The sequence below is a fragment of the Microplitis demolitor genome, chromosome 9, assembly GCF_026212275.2.
Source record: "Microplitis demolitor isolate Queensland-Clemson2020A chromosome 9, iyMicDemo2.1a, whole genome shotgun sequence".
Classification (NCBI taxonomy): domain Eukaryota; kingdom Metazoa; phylum Arthropoda; class Insecta; order Hymenoptera; family Braconidae; genus Microplitis; species Microplitis demolitor.
Window position 1 is genome coordinate 15789411 of NC_068553.1, and position 12585 is coordinate 15801995.

General features: G+C 27.2%; 1 protein-coding gene across 4 annotated transcripts in view; it reads right to left on the reverse strand.

Annotated features, from left to right (window-relative positions):
* The window catches only part of LOC103573609 (ecdysone receptor), a 107032-nt gene that overhangs the window by 77726 nt on the left and 16721 nt on the right, over positions 1 to 12585 (reverse strand). For all 4 annotated transcript variants that reach the window (XM_053742067.1, XM_008552764.3, XM_008552763.3 and 1 more), the window contains exon 2: positions 11469 to 12383. The gene's annotated coding sequence lies outside the window, so the exon portion shown is untranslated. The remainder of the gene's footprint in view (positions 1 to 11468; positions 12384 to 12585) is intronic.

Below are 12585 nucleotides of genomic sequence, written 5' to 3' on the forward strand. Positions count from 1 at the left end.
TGTTTACAACCGAGGCCATTGCACGTGTGTGAAGGGTATGAACCGCGAGTTTATAACCTAAAAAAGAAAGAGAGAAAGAGAGAGTGAAAACGATGTGGCAATTTCAACAACGTCCAACGACCACGATTTTAGCACAAGGCCTCGGCAACATTTCGGTCATACGCGACCTACTTCTCATGCTAGAAATCGCGCGGTTAAATACCCAGTCATTAAATTACAAACTCATTCAATGTTTGAAAAAATTTAATTTTAAATTATACCCTAACTTTATTCAAATTTTACAATGTGTTCATTTAATATTAGATTTTATATGGTTGCGTAATGATGCACAGTATGAAAATATTAATTGAACTCATTATTTTTAGAGATTTCATAGGCCTGACCTTTTTTCAGGGATTTCTGGGTGCAACGAAAAATTTTCCCACTACAAATTCACTAGATCGAGTAGATTCAAAAAAACCGCCAGTTTATAAGTTTATATAGTTGTACAATATAAGGGGCCTTATTGTTATCACGATTGCACTTTCAGTGCCCAATGGATGGCAATTATATTTTGTACTTTCTCTTTGAACGATTACCTTGATCAAGTTCCAAAATGGTCAAATCGGTCAATCGCTCTGAAAATGGTAGGCATATAAAACATTTGAATTTGAAAATTAAGTTCATAGAGCAGTTCAGTACACTGAGAAAAAAATGACAGAAATTTTGTGTATTCTTTTTACAAGAAATTATGCCATTGGAAATTTTGGTTATTATATAGAAGTGGGGCTCCCCTGTTTTTTGGCTATAAAAAATTGATAAATAGAGTTTTTCACAAATTTTTTTTTCATTTTTTTCTACTCTTCGGCGGATTTATAAAAAAAATTTTAAAAAATTAAATATGTAATTTAACAAATAATTTAAAAAATGGAATAAAATCAAAAACGATAAAATGCTGTAAAAATTTGAAAAATTGAGTTATTTTAATATTTGTTTTTTTTTTTCAAATTATTCTATTTTCTATACGCAACAAAAAAAATAGAAATTATAAAAAAAAAAGTTTCAGTGCTGAAATGATCGATTGAAAATCAAAAATTTAATTTTTTGACTTTTCAATCGCCAAAATCTTTATGAAATTGAATTTTTTGGGTATTGATTTAATTTTTTTCATAAATCCGAAGAGTAGATCAAAATGAAAAAAAAAAAATTTGTGAAAAACTCTGTTTTTCGATTTTTTATAGCCAAAAACAGGGGAGTCCCACTTCTATATAATTACCAAAATTTTAATCTAGTCCATTTTCAGTGCAAAAATTTGAAGAGTTCATTATAAATATTTTTATACATAACGCACATGTAGAACTCGCGTCGAAAAATAAGGATAAGGGGGTGTAAATTTTGAACTTTTTTGAAAATTTTTCCCTTATGATCCCTAAAGTTGCTCGTACACGATGAAAAATGGGCTGCAAAATCCATGAATTTTTTTGTGCTGTCGACCAAACAAATTTTAAACTCATGAGTTGCCAAAAAATTATACTACCCTACAAAAATTATTATACACTTAAAGCATTGATAAGTTGTAATTAATATTCTTCTAAATTAGGCATTACAGTAAAAAAAAAGACAAATTTCCAGAGCCAAAATAACAATTATAGTGCAGCATTTTGACAACTCAACTTCCTGTTGCAAGTTTGATCGACAGCATAATAAAAATTCGTCAAATTTTGTTCCCCATTTTTGTCCGTGTGACTGTTTAATTAAAGTAGTGATTAATTACAAAAAATAAATGAATTTTACTTATAAAAATATTGCGTAACGGTAATATGACGTTTGGCAATCTTTTAGGATAGGAAACGATTCACTTGGCAAAGCGATGCAATTCTCGCAGGAAGAAGTACTGAATATTTCATTGGATGCACTTTGTATAGTGTGTGTAGGATGTAAGACGTGAGGGTAAACCGTGCGCGACGTTTTCCACAGGTCTTTGCCAGTCTTTTCTTAATAGACGACAAGTTTCGCGTGATAGTTGTATACTACAGATATACTAGCTTTCAGTCTTTTTCTATTTGGTATCTACATATATGTATATCTATATATATCTATATATATTACAGACATACAATTATTTAACTTTAATAAATTCCGTTAACGAATTATTATTCTCGTCGCTGTCTATATACTCGACAAAAAAATAAAAATATATAAATAAATAGATAGAAAAAAAATTTGGAAAATCAAAAAGTGCACGACTCATAATGCTCATTTATTATGAAATAATAAAATAAAAAAATGGCGGAAAGCACGAATAAATTTAAAATTTGTTTTTTTTTTTTTTTTTTTTTAATTATATTAGTAATTTTTTATAATTATAAAAGAATTTTCTTTAAATATCTCGATTAATAACAAAAAAAATATATAGATAAATAAAAACAAATAAAAAAAAAGAATTGTATTGAAAAAATTCAGGCTTACCAATTAGCAATAACACAAAAAAAACAGCTGTACTAGGGCGGTAATGCGCAAGCGCCCCTGGTGGAATAAATGTACGTAAAATGTATAGATATATTACCATTCATGTTAATTTTACATAGATATATATATGTATAGTTATACAGCCTTTTTATTCTTTTATTAATTGTAATTAAACGACACTGAATTACCGAGCCATTTTCAATAGGGGATCTACGATTCTTTCAAAGAATTTTTAAAAAAAAAAATTTGTTTCAATTACTGGATTTTTTCGCAAGTTATCGTGTCTACGGGTTTCATACTTGACGGACAGGAAATTTTTTTTCAATATTTTGATGTTTTTTCCGTTTTTATTGAACTAAATAAATTTTTGAAAAGTATGGAATTAATCTCCATTAAATTATCTTCAAAATGGTGCGCAAATTATCTTAATTCCGTGAATCAACAAGGGTATGATAATTCAAATAGCTGCCGAAGTGAGACGAAAAAAATTTTTCGATCGTAAAGTAATCTCTGATGCTTGCCATCATGAGTCGTGCAAAAATGATAATGATAATGATAATGAAAATAGTAATGATAGACTGGTGCTGACAATAATTGTAAAAGATTCTCATGACTTTTTGACTTCATTTAAGTAAACAATGAAAATTAAAAAATACTCAAAGTTATTATTATTTAGTTATAACTTTCTCTTGATATTATAACTGCTGCGGTTATAATTTAAAATTAATTTTAAATAGCTTGTTTTTGCTGTTGTATATTCTATGGTTGTTGTATATATGAATTAAACTCTTATAACTTTATAACAATAACGAAATAATCATTTATTTTTATTACTTTATTGTTAATTATAGTAATTATTCATTTATACGTTTTCTCAACGATTTACACGATCGTAATTAATTATAATCATAATTGATTATTGTAAATCAATTTTTTATTCGAAACTACTAGGATTTTTAGTGGGATAAAAATGTTGTTTATAAGAAGATGGGATTATTTTTTGTCCTTGTTTTTGTTTTTAAACCAAGTTCATACCATCTATGTACTTTTAACTAAGATGACAGAAAAAAGAGAATAATATTTATACATGTTTTGTGTTATAGAAACAAAATTTTTTTTTGTTGATGTAGAGTCTGACGAAGTTTTTTTGTATGTAAATATATAAATATATACATATATATTAGAGTGTTTCAAAAAATCGACTTTTTTTTCGAAGCACATTGGGAAATCGACAGAGTATCTCTAGACAAAGACCCGGTTAAAATATGAGACCTTAATATTAATATTTAAAGGTGGCGATTCACGATTTTATATTTTCCATTTAAATAACATGGGAAAAAAAAAATTTAAGTTTGGAATTTTATACCTCGGCGATGGCTTATTGAACAGATAAGTTCAGGACATATTTTTGTCGAGAATTAAACGCTCTACAAAAACAGTCTTTTATAATTTTTTGATAAATCCATCCGTTCAAGTTATCCGAGCTTGAAGTCAAATTAGAGTACATTTCAAGATCATTCTACTTTTCCGACGAAACTATCAGACTTATCACAAAATCTCATAGGATCTTTTTTGTAGAAAATTTTATTTCCTACAAATTAGTATTGATTAATTTTTTTGGAATTCTGAATTGTTTTCTAGTTATTTCTCTTTTAATGCCAAGCTCCTAAAAAAATAGTGTTCTGATCGATTTTAAGAATTTGGCATTAAAATGGAAAAATCTAGAAAACAATGCAGAATTTGAAAAAAATGAATCAATACTAATTTGTAGGAAATAAAATTGTCTACAAAAAAGATCCTATGAGATTTTATGATAAGTCCGATAGTTTCGTCGGAAAAGTAGAATGATCTTGAAATGTACTCTAATTTGACTTCAAGCTCGGATAACTTAAACGGATGGATTTATCAAAAAATTATAAAAGACTTTTTTTGTAGAGCGTTTAATTCTCGACAAAAATATGTCCTGAACTTATCTGTTCAATAAGCCATCCCCGAGGTATAAAATTCCAAACTTAAAATTTTTTTTTTCCCATGTTATTTAAATGGAAAATATAAAATCGTGAATCGCCACCTTTAAATATTAATATTAAGGTCTCATATTTTAACCGGGTCTTTGTCTAGAGATACTCTGTCGATTTCCCAATGTTCTTCGAAAAAAAAAGTCGATTTTTTGAAATACTAATATATATGATGAAATTTAAAGATTCCGCGATAGCATATATAAAAATTTGCCGTTCAATTTTGAATATTTGTTGAATAAAAATCTATATATATTTATATGTAGTTAAGAGTTATTGATTTATTGTTGTGTAAAAAAGCGTTCGTGACCTTTACTAATAATTTTCTTCAGTTATACTACCGACTATGACTTACTCCGTTGAGAATAAGGTACGTGTACTATTGATCGTTATTACTGTACACATATTATTCTGCACGTAATTTCTGTCTTTCTCCAGTGTTTTTTTATATCATACCAATAAACCGTACACAGGTCGGCATAAAAAATAAAAAGTCAAAAAACAAATAAGCAAACCAAAGTTATTTTAGTTATTTTGTTCTACATTAGTATAATAAATAGTTATTTTTTTTTGCATGAAAAAAATCATGAGATATTTCAAGTGCAAGATGTCTTAAAATGTTTTTTTGTTTATTTTGTTTTTTTTAGTTGTTTTTTTTGCAAACACAGAGGCGCGTCGCACAACGCACTCAAGAGTTTATTTATCCCTCGGCAGCCGTCTATTTCCGGGCGGGTAATTGCGGGCTCACGGTGATTTAGAGACGCGTCCGCGACCTGCCCTAAGCGGATAACGCACGTCCCCTTTTACCCACATACTTTTTCTTCATACACTTATATGTTCGCATATACACTGAGTTATCTCAATATACCCGTCATTTCGCTTAAAATAAATTCACAGCAATTTAAATAAATAAAAAATTATTTTGTTTAAAAAAAAAAAAAGGTTTTCATTAATCTATTAAATTCTTAATGTTTATTTAAGTTAAATTTTTGTGATGATTTAAGTCACACAGATGCTGTCATTAAATCATGAATATAAACCGTAGGATGTGAGACATAAACTCACGATCCCTTAGTGTCGAGACTTAAGGTGAAAAGTGGACGTGGATTTACGATTCGTCGAGCTAATCATCTTCAGGGACTTGTTTTAATCTCAAGCTTTTAAATTACTTTTATTTTTGACATTAGCGCATAACTAATGTGTTACTTTATATATATATATTTAAAAAAAAAATACATGTATATAATTTTCAATGAAAATAAATATTTTTTATTTAAAGAAACTAAATTATACAAGGGTTTTTTTTTTTAAATTATATTCAAAATGAATAGAAAAATTTTGAGCTGCCGTTAAAAAAAAAAATTTCAATTTTTTGTGGGCAAAATGGGGACTGCTTAAAAAGGTGGAGAAAAAAAATTTTTCTTTACATGGGGTAGAAGTAGCATTTGTGGCCACTACTCCATTTTTGAGCATGTAATTTTTTATTTTAATTAATGAAAAAGTGTAAAATAAAATTTCCATTTTAATAATGAGAGAAGAGTATCTCTAAAAAATATTTTCAAAATTACCTATGGTAATTTTACAAAATATTTTATTTAAATTTTTCGAGTGTCCAAAACTGGCGCTAGTGCCCAAAAACGGTACCTCTGTCCTAATTATTGGATGCAAAGAATGAAAGAAGTTTTTAATAGTTTTTATCATAAAACACAAGTTTTATTTTTGAAAAAGTTCAAAATAATGATCAATTATATTTACAAAGAGACCGTTCATAAAATATCGCCAAATTTTACCCCCTCCCCCCTTTGTCGCGCTGTCATATTTTTTACAATCTCCCCTATCAATATTACCCCACAAATGATAGCCCCCCTCCCCCCTATTAACGAAAATATATTCATCAAATTATTTATATATTTACAAATAACTTTCTATCGCAACAAAAAAATAAAATTTTAATAAAACGAAAAAAATTTTCAAAATTATTTGACGAGCGAACGTCACGTTTCCTGAGACCCCTCCCCCAACCTCCAGAGTGATTTTGGAATATTTGAAAAATAAAAAAAAAAATTATTTTGTAAAATTTTAGGGGGTACCCCATTCACCCCCCAATAAATATGTAAATAAAATAATTGTTTTGTTTTTTTTTTTTTTCAATAAAAAATTTTTAATTATAAAAGAACGAACCAGTGACCGAGAGACAGGTTATCGAACGCGTTGACTATTATACATATATATAATATGTGATATGTCGGTTGTCGCTAGTGTGTAATATGCAGTATAGTGACTCTTTTATATATATATATATATATATATATATATATAACAGAGTTTGAATAGAAACAGAGTCGGGTAGAAGGGAAGGGTGTCGGTATGTCTATACGCTACCCTATTATCATATATGAGTATAAAGTGTTCGTAGATTGGTGAATTCATATCACAAGTAAAACGCGTCGGTGCACTCACAATTCACATCATGATATGACATCTCCAACCGTCACTATATTTAGTCTTTTGCAGTAATTTTTCTGAGCATTTTTTTTTTTTTTTAGATACACATACTGTCATGTGTAAATGTATATACTGTATTTTTTAATATTTATATATATATATATAGTATGTATTATGGACTCTCTTATTTCCAGCCAACACACAAGCTTTCTCGCGAATGCTTTGCTGGATGATGTATAGAAGGCGTGTATTGATTTCATGGCATAAATAGAACGGTCTCTATTATTCAAGATGCGATGCGATCCCCTCGGCGCCGGCACATGACTATGAGAGACGTATCTATATACTGGACTAAATAATCCCTGAGCAACATTTTACTCCATAATATCGGTTCCACGTTTCCTTTACACTACGTTATATTGTGTCTCTATATATATATTTTTTTTTTCACTACTTTTTTTATATTACCTTCCACTGATGTCTACTATTTCTGCCAATCAATTTAAATTTTATTACTTCTTACTTTGATAATTTTTTAATTTCTATTTACTGACGGTATTTATTTATAAGTTGTCTAAGGGCTTAGATTGACCTGCCAGAAACTCTGAGGACTAGTGATCGCGCCCAGGTCTGGGAAAAAAAACTAAGCTCCGTCGATAAGAAGTAAATCTGCACTTAATAATTATCCGAAATTTTAAATCTGATCCCCGATTCCTCGTTTATTAATTAGGAATTATTGGTGATTAAAAAAATTTATGTGTAATTGAGCATTGGGAGATTTCGTAATCCAGGTTCGGGTGAAAAAAATCGGTAGAAGTATGGCTCTATCTATTTTTTTAAAGTAACTAGAAAATGGAGTCAATCAACTAGTGTACGATCCTGTTTTCCGGCTTGTAAGGATAAGGTTCTACTTCACACTTTGTTGGAACTGTCAATTGATTTTACATCGATTTGCAATACACTGTAAAAATCTGCGGAGTGAATGGAGCTGACAATTGTCAATTTAAAAAATTTTGAAATATATGAAATATATGTAAATTGAATAAAATGAAAAAAATGCACATTTATAGAATTTAAAAATGAGTATGTGCATTTTTTTTTTATTTGTATATTTTTAATTGTTTACTTATTTTTTTTATTTTAATTTTTAAAATTATATTTTGAATTTATAGTCTATATATTTGTGAGATCAAAAGTATTTTTTTTTGTCTCTACTAGAAAGTAAAGTACTTTGAATTTATGAGTTTTCTCAAATAAACGATTCACATTTAATTGACTATAAATTATTAAAGTAAAAAAAAAAAATGTTACGTAAAAATAAATGGATAAATAAATCTTCAGGTCACCTATTAATTTTATCCATAGAAATCAAAAGTCATGATACTAAATCTCATGTAAATAAATTGATGTTGTGTGTCACCATAAAAGGCAATCAAAGATATATCCGAAAATCACAATCGACTCCATAAAAGGTTTCGAGTTTGCAACTAAAAAATTTCGCAAATATAATAATAATATTAAATTTTTTTTTTATTTTTTTTCATCCTTTCAATTTCCTTTTTATTTTATCGTAAATTTTTTTTTTTATTTTTAATTAATAATTATTTTAAAATAAAATGAACGCATAAGATAAAAAATATTTAAATAAAAAAGACTAAAAAGTTTCACAGTGAGGGAGTGCGTATTGATTTTCATTCCAGCTCGTCTGGTTGCAGTCTACATTTTTCCCTACACTTTTTTCATTAGCAACGAAAATTCTTGTCGCGGAAAAAAATATATATTTATCTATAGTAAATCTGCATATTAAAAAAAATTATTTTTTCCTACAAAATACTGATAATAATACTGCTAATTAAATAATAATTTTTTTTAGAATGATATTAAAATAGATGTTTAAATGAGAAAAATATTTTTTTCTCGCCCACCAATGACTAGAACATAAAACAATGCAAAGTGTATAGTTTCAGAGAGTTTACATGTAGACTTTTAATAGCCAGTATGTTGATGCCAGACGTTTCTACCTCGTCTTTTCTCTACACGACTATACCATACATCACGGCGTTGCTTCTTTCAAAAATATATATATACATATATATATGTAAGAAAAAGCAACTTGACGATTAGCTGTCTATGTCGACTATACATTTATGTCGATACGTCGACCCCGTGCCCATTTGGCTCTTTTTTATTCTCTGTATATATATATATATATATATATATATATATATATATATATATATATATATATATGTATTAGTATTATTATAATTATTATGGAAGTCATAAAATACTGACACATATGTGATTCCATAATGACAAAAATGTTTTCTTTAAGACATAACGTTTATGAAATTAATAATAAATTTGAATATGATATATTTATTTTTAGACAATTAGAAATTTTGTGTATTTGTGTTAAAAAATTTGGTTAAATTTTTTTTGTTGATTTTCAACACAGAAATCTGTTAATTCAACACAAACCGTCTGTGTTATTTCACTCTAACTGATTTTTTATGTTAAATAATCAGAAAATTTGAAATGTAACACATTTCTGTGTTGTTCGAAAATTAACACTAAATTTTTGGTGTTTAGCTAAACACTCCCGCGCGTTTCTTCATTACTATAACCAAGCAAAGCATTGTAGCAGCATTGTCTGCAAGGAAACTTGGATTATAATTGATTTACAATTAAATATAATCATAGATAACTTTAATATTTTTATCATCAGGTTCAATGATTTTTTATTCTCATTTTACGGGAGGATAATTCATAGCTCTGTTTTTTATAAAAATCACCAAAAATCGAACTAATTGTTTGCTAAATTGGCAAAAGTTGTACTAAGGGTAGATCAGTATACTTGAGTTGGTTAGGTTATGTGCTTATATTTATTAGTTAATTTTAGCACGAAAAGTCTGTTAAATTTCCACAAATTTTCTGTCAAAATAACAAATTTTGCGTTCAATTATTTAACATAAAATTTGTATTAAAGATCAACACTAACGCAATGTGTTGAATTAACACAAAAATTTGTGTAGACTGGCATCAGGTGATTTGTATTTAATTTAACACAAAATTTCTAACTGTGATTTAAAAAAAATGTTTTTTATAAAGCCAATAAAAAAATTAATTTTTTTATCGCGTATATATAAATTGTTTTTTATCGCAAGAAACAAAAGTATCAATTGTGCCTTATAATTCTAAGAATCAAATAGACATTTTAAAATGCAAATCATGTGCCACTCGTCGACGTAGACGCCGTGAAGCGACGTGAATCCGTCACGTACAACAGTGATCGTGGATATGCCATTCCATCCGTTAGAACTATAGTTATATACAATACGATGATGTATGTATGTATGAGAAAGACTGTTACAAAATTTTCGTATAGTAGTGTATACATTCACTTGAAGAATGCCTACAGACTCTACAGGATACAGACTTCAAATATCGTGAAGAGAAATCGTTAAAAAAATTGAATTATCTTTTGTCTATTTATTGTTTTGTAACAAAACAATTAGATTTCAAGAAATTCTACCAGCCAAATGTCATCTGCGCACTACTTTTCTAGTTATAAAGTAGACTTAGATCATGTTTTTGAATTTTTTTTTATTAAAAATTCATTGAAAAATTGTTATGGTAACAATATTAAGAGTGTATGAAATTACGGGAAAATTGCTGATAATGTAGAAATTTTTTATATGCATCAACAGAATTTATGGCGTGCGTAGTAATTTTAACCAAGCGACATAATTAATTTTTTTTTATAAATTTCTGTCAACTGTACAGTAAAATTGCAAATTCTAAAGCAGAATATTTAGTTAAATATCCATTAAAATTAAAATAAAAACGATATATTTTTAAAAAGTATACTCGAGTGCTTATTTCTAACCTATTAGTACGAGAACAAACGAAAAGAGCCGAATATCTACGAACAAACTCGAATTAGAATGATTTTTTTATAAAATTACTATGCTGTGTAGTACAAAGTTACAGAAGAGTTTTTATTTTTAAGTTTTATTTTATAAAGTTTCTATTGCACGGAATTTTTTTTTAAATATTAAAATAAAGTAATATATTTTGTTGATGAATGATAAATATTACTATGTGACAAAATAAAAATACTCATCTTTCAGAGTATATTTTAATTTAATTCTATTAAAAATAACTTTAACAAGTAGTAAAATTATTCAAAATATTTAATTGTCCCCCCGTTACCTCAAATTTATGGGCAATTTTTACCATATAATTATCTGCGAAAAAATGTATTTAAACAAATACATATATATACATACAAAAATGAGGATTTTTTGACGCAAAAAAAATTTCGCATCATGAAATGAAAACAAAAAATTTATTGACTCAAAAAATTTTTTTCCCGCCTTGAGAAAATTTTCGTTTCTATTTCATAATGCAAAAAATTTTCTCAGGACAAATAAAAATTTTTTTGTGTCGAGTAAAAATTTTTTGCGCCAAAAATTTTTTTTTTCTGTGCAAACAAAAATTAAAAACCAATAAAAATAAAATTAATAAAAAAAAATAAAAGTGATTATTACTCACCGAAATAATTTGCATTAAAGTATCCGTAGAACTAGAAGCAGCAGAATAACACCAATGTCCACAAATTTCACAAAAATCCTCAAGGATTAAGTATCAACTTTAGCCACTATTTTTTTTTTAATCATTAATATATCATAATTATTATTATTTAATAGTTTTAATAATTTATGTATTGTTTTAAATTTTTATAAATATATTTGTCTGCAGGTACTTGGCTGTCCTGGTTGATTAAGTGTTTTGAGGAGAGTTTAATATTATTCATTTAATTCACTTAAAATTATCAGCTTTAATTATTTAAATATTTACACCGCGCAATCGCATGAATGCGCGTAATTAATTTTTTAAAAATTTATTATTTTATATAAAGAGATGCAACAGATTATATCAGAATTGAGATTTAATATTTTTAAATGAAATTTTTTCTCTGTAACAATTTAAGCTAATTTATTATTTATATTTTTTTTTTTTTAAATTTAGCGACCCAGGCACTATTGCGCTGTGAAAGGTAGATGTTTGAAGGTACTTGTAGGTACGAGGTATTTTATCTCAAGGTAGAAGGTATATATAATAATGTATATTTATATATTATATATGTTAGTTGATATTATAGTTAATCGCGGCAATTATTTTTCTATGATTTGTTTTTTTTTAATCGTATTTTGTTATTATTATATATATATTATTATGATTATTTGTAACGCTTCTAAGATTTATTATGCAATTATTATGCTTATAGTTTAATATTTAGTTGATTTTACAATCAATAATATTATGGAATCCACGAGCTTATATTCGGGATCCAACAAACGCAAGGTCAGAAATAATTATCACCTCCTCGTGTTTCGCCACTGAGCCACATTGCCAAATTATAAATTATTTTTTTTTTTTTAGTTTTGTCAATTCAATGTCCACCGTCTGCAACAAAAAAATTTTTATTTATTTAATAAATTATATCGAACAAAATTTATTATGTATAAAATGCTAAAGCAAAAAAAATTTCAAAATATATTGAAAAATTTTTTTCAAAAATATCAACAATTTTTATTTGTCTGACTAAAAATTAGCGGAGAAAACGTGGAGTAAATCCGGAGTAGATGACTGTTTATTTGATCAGTTT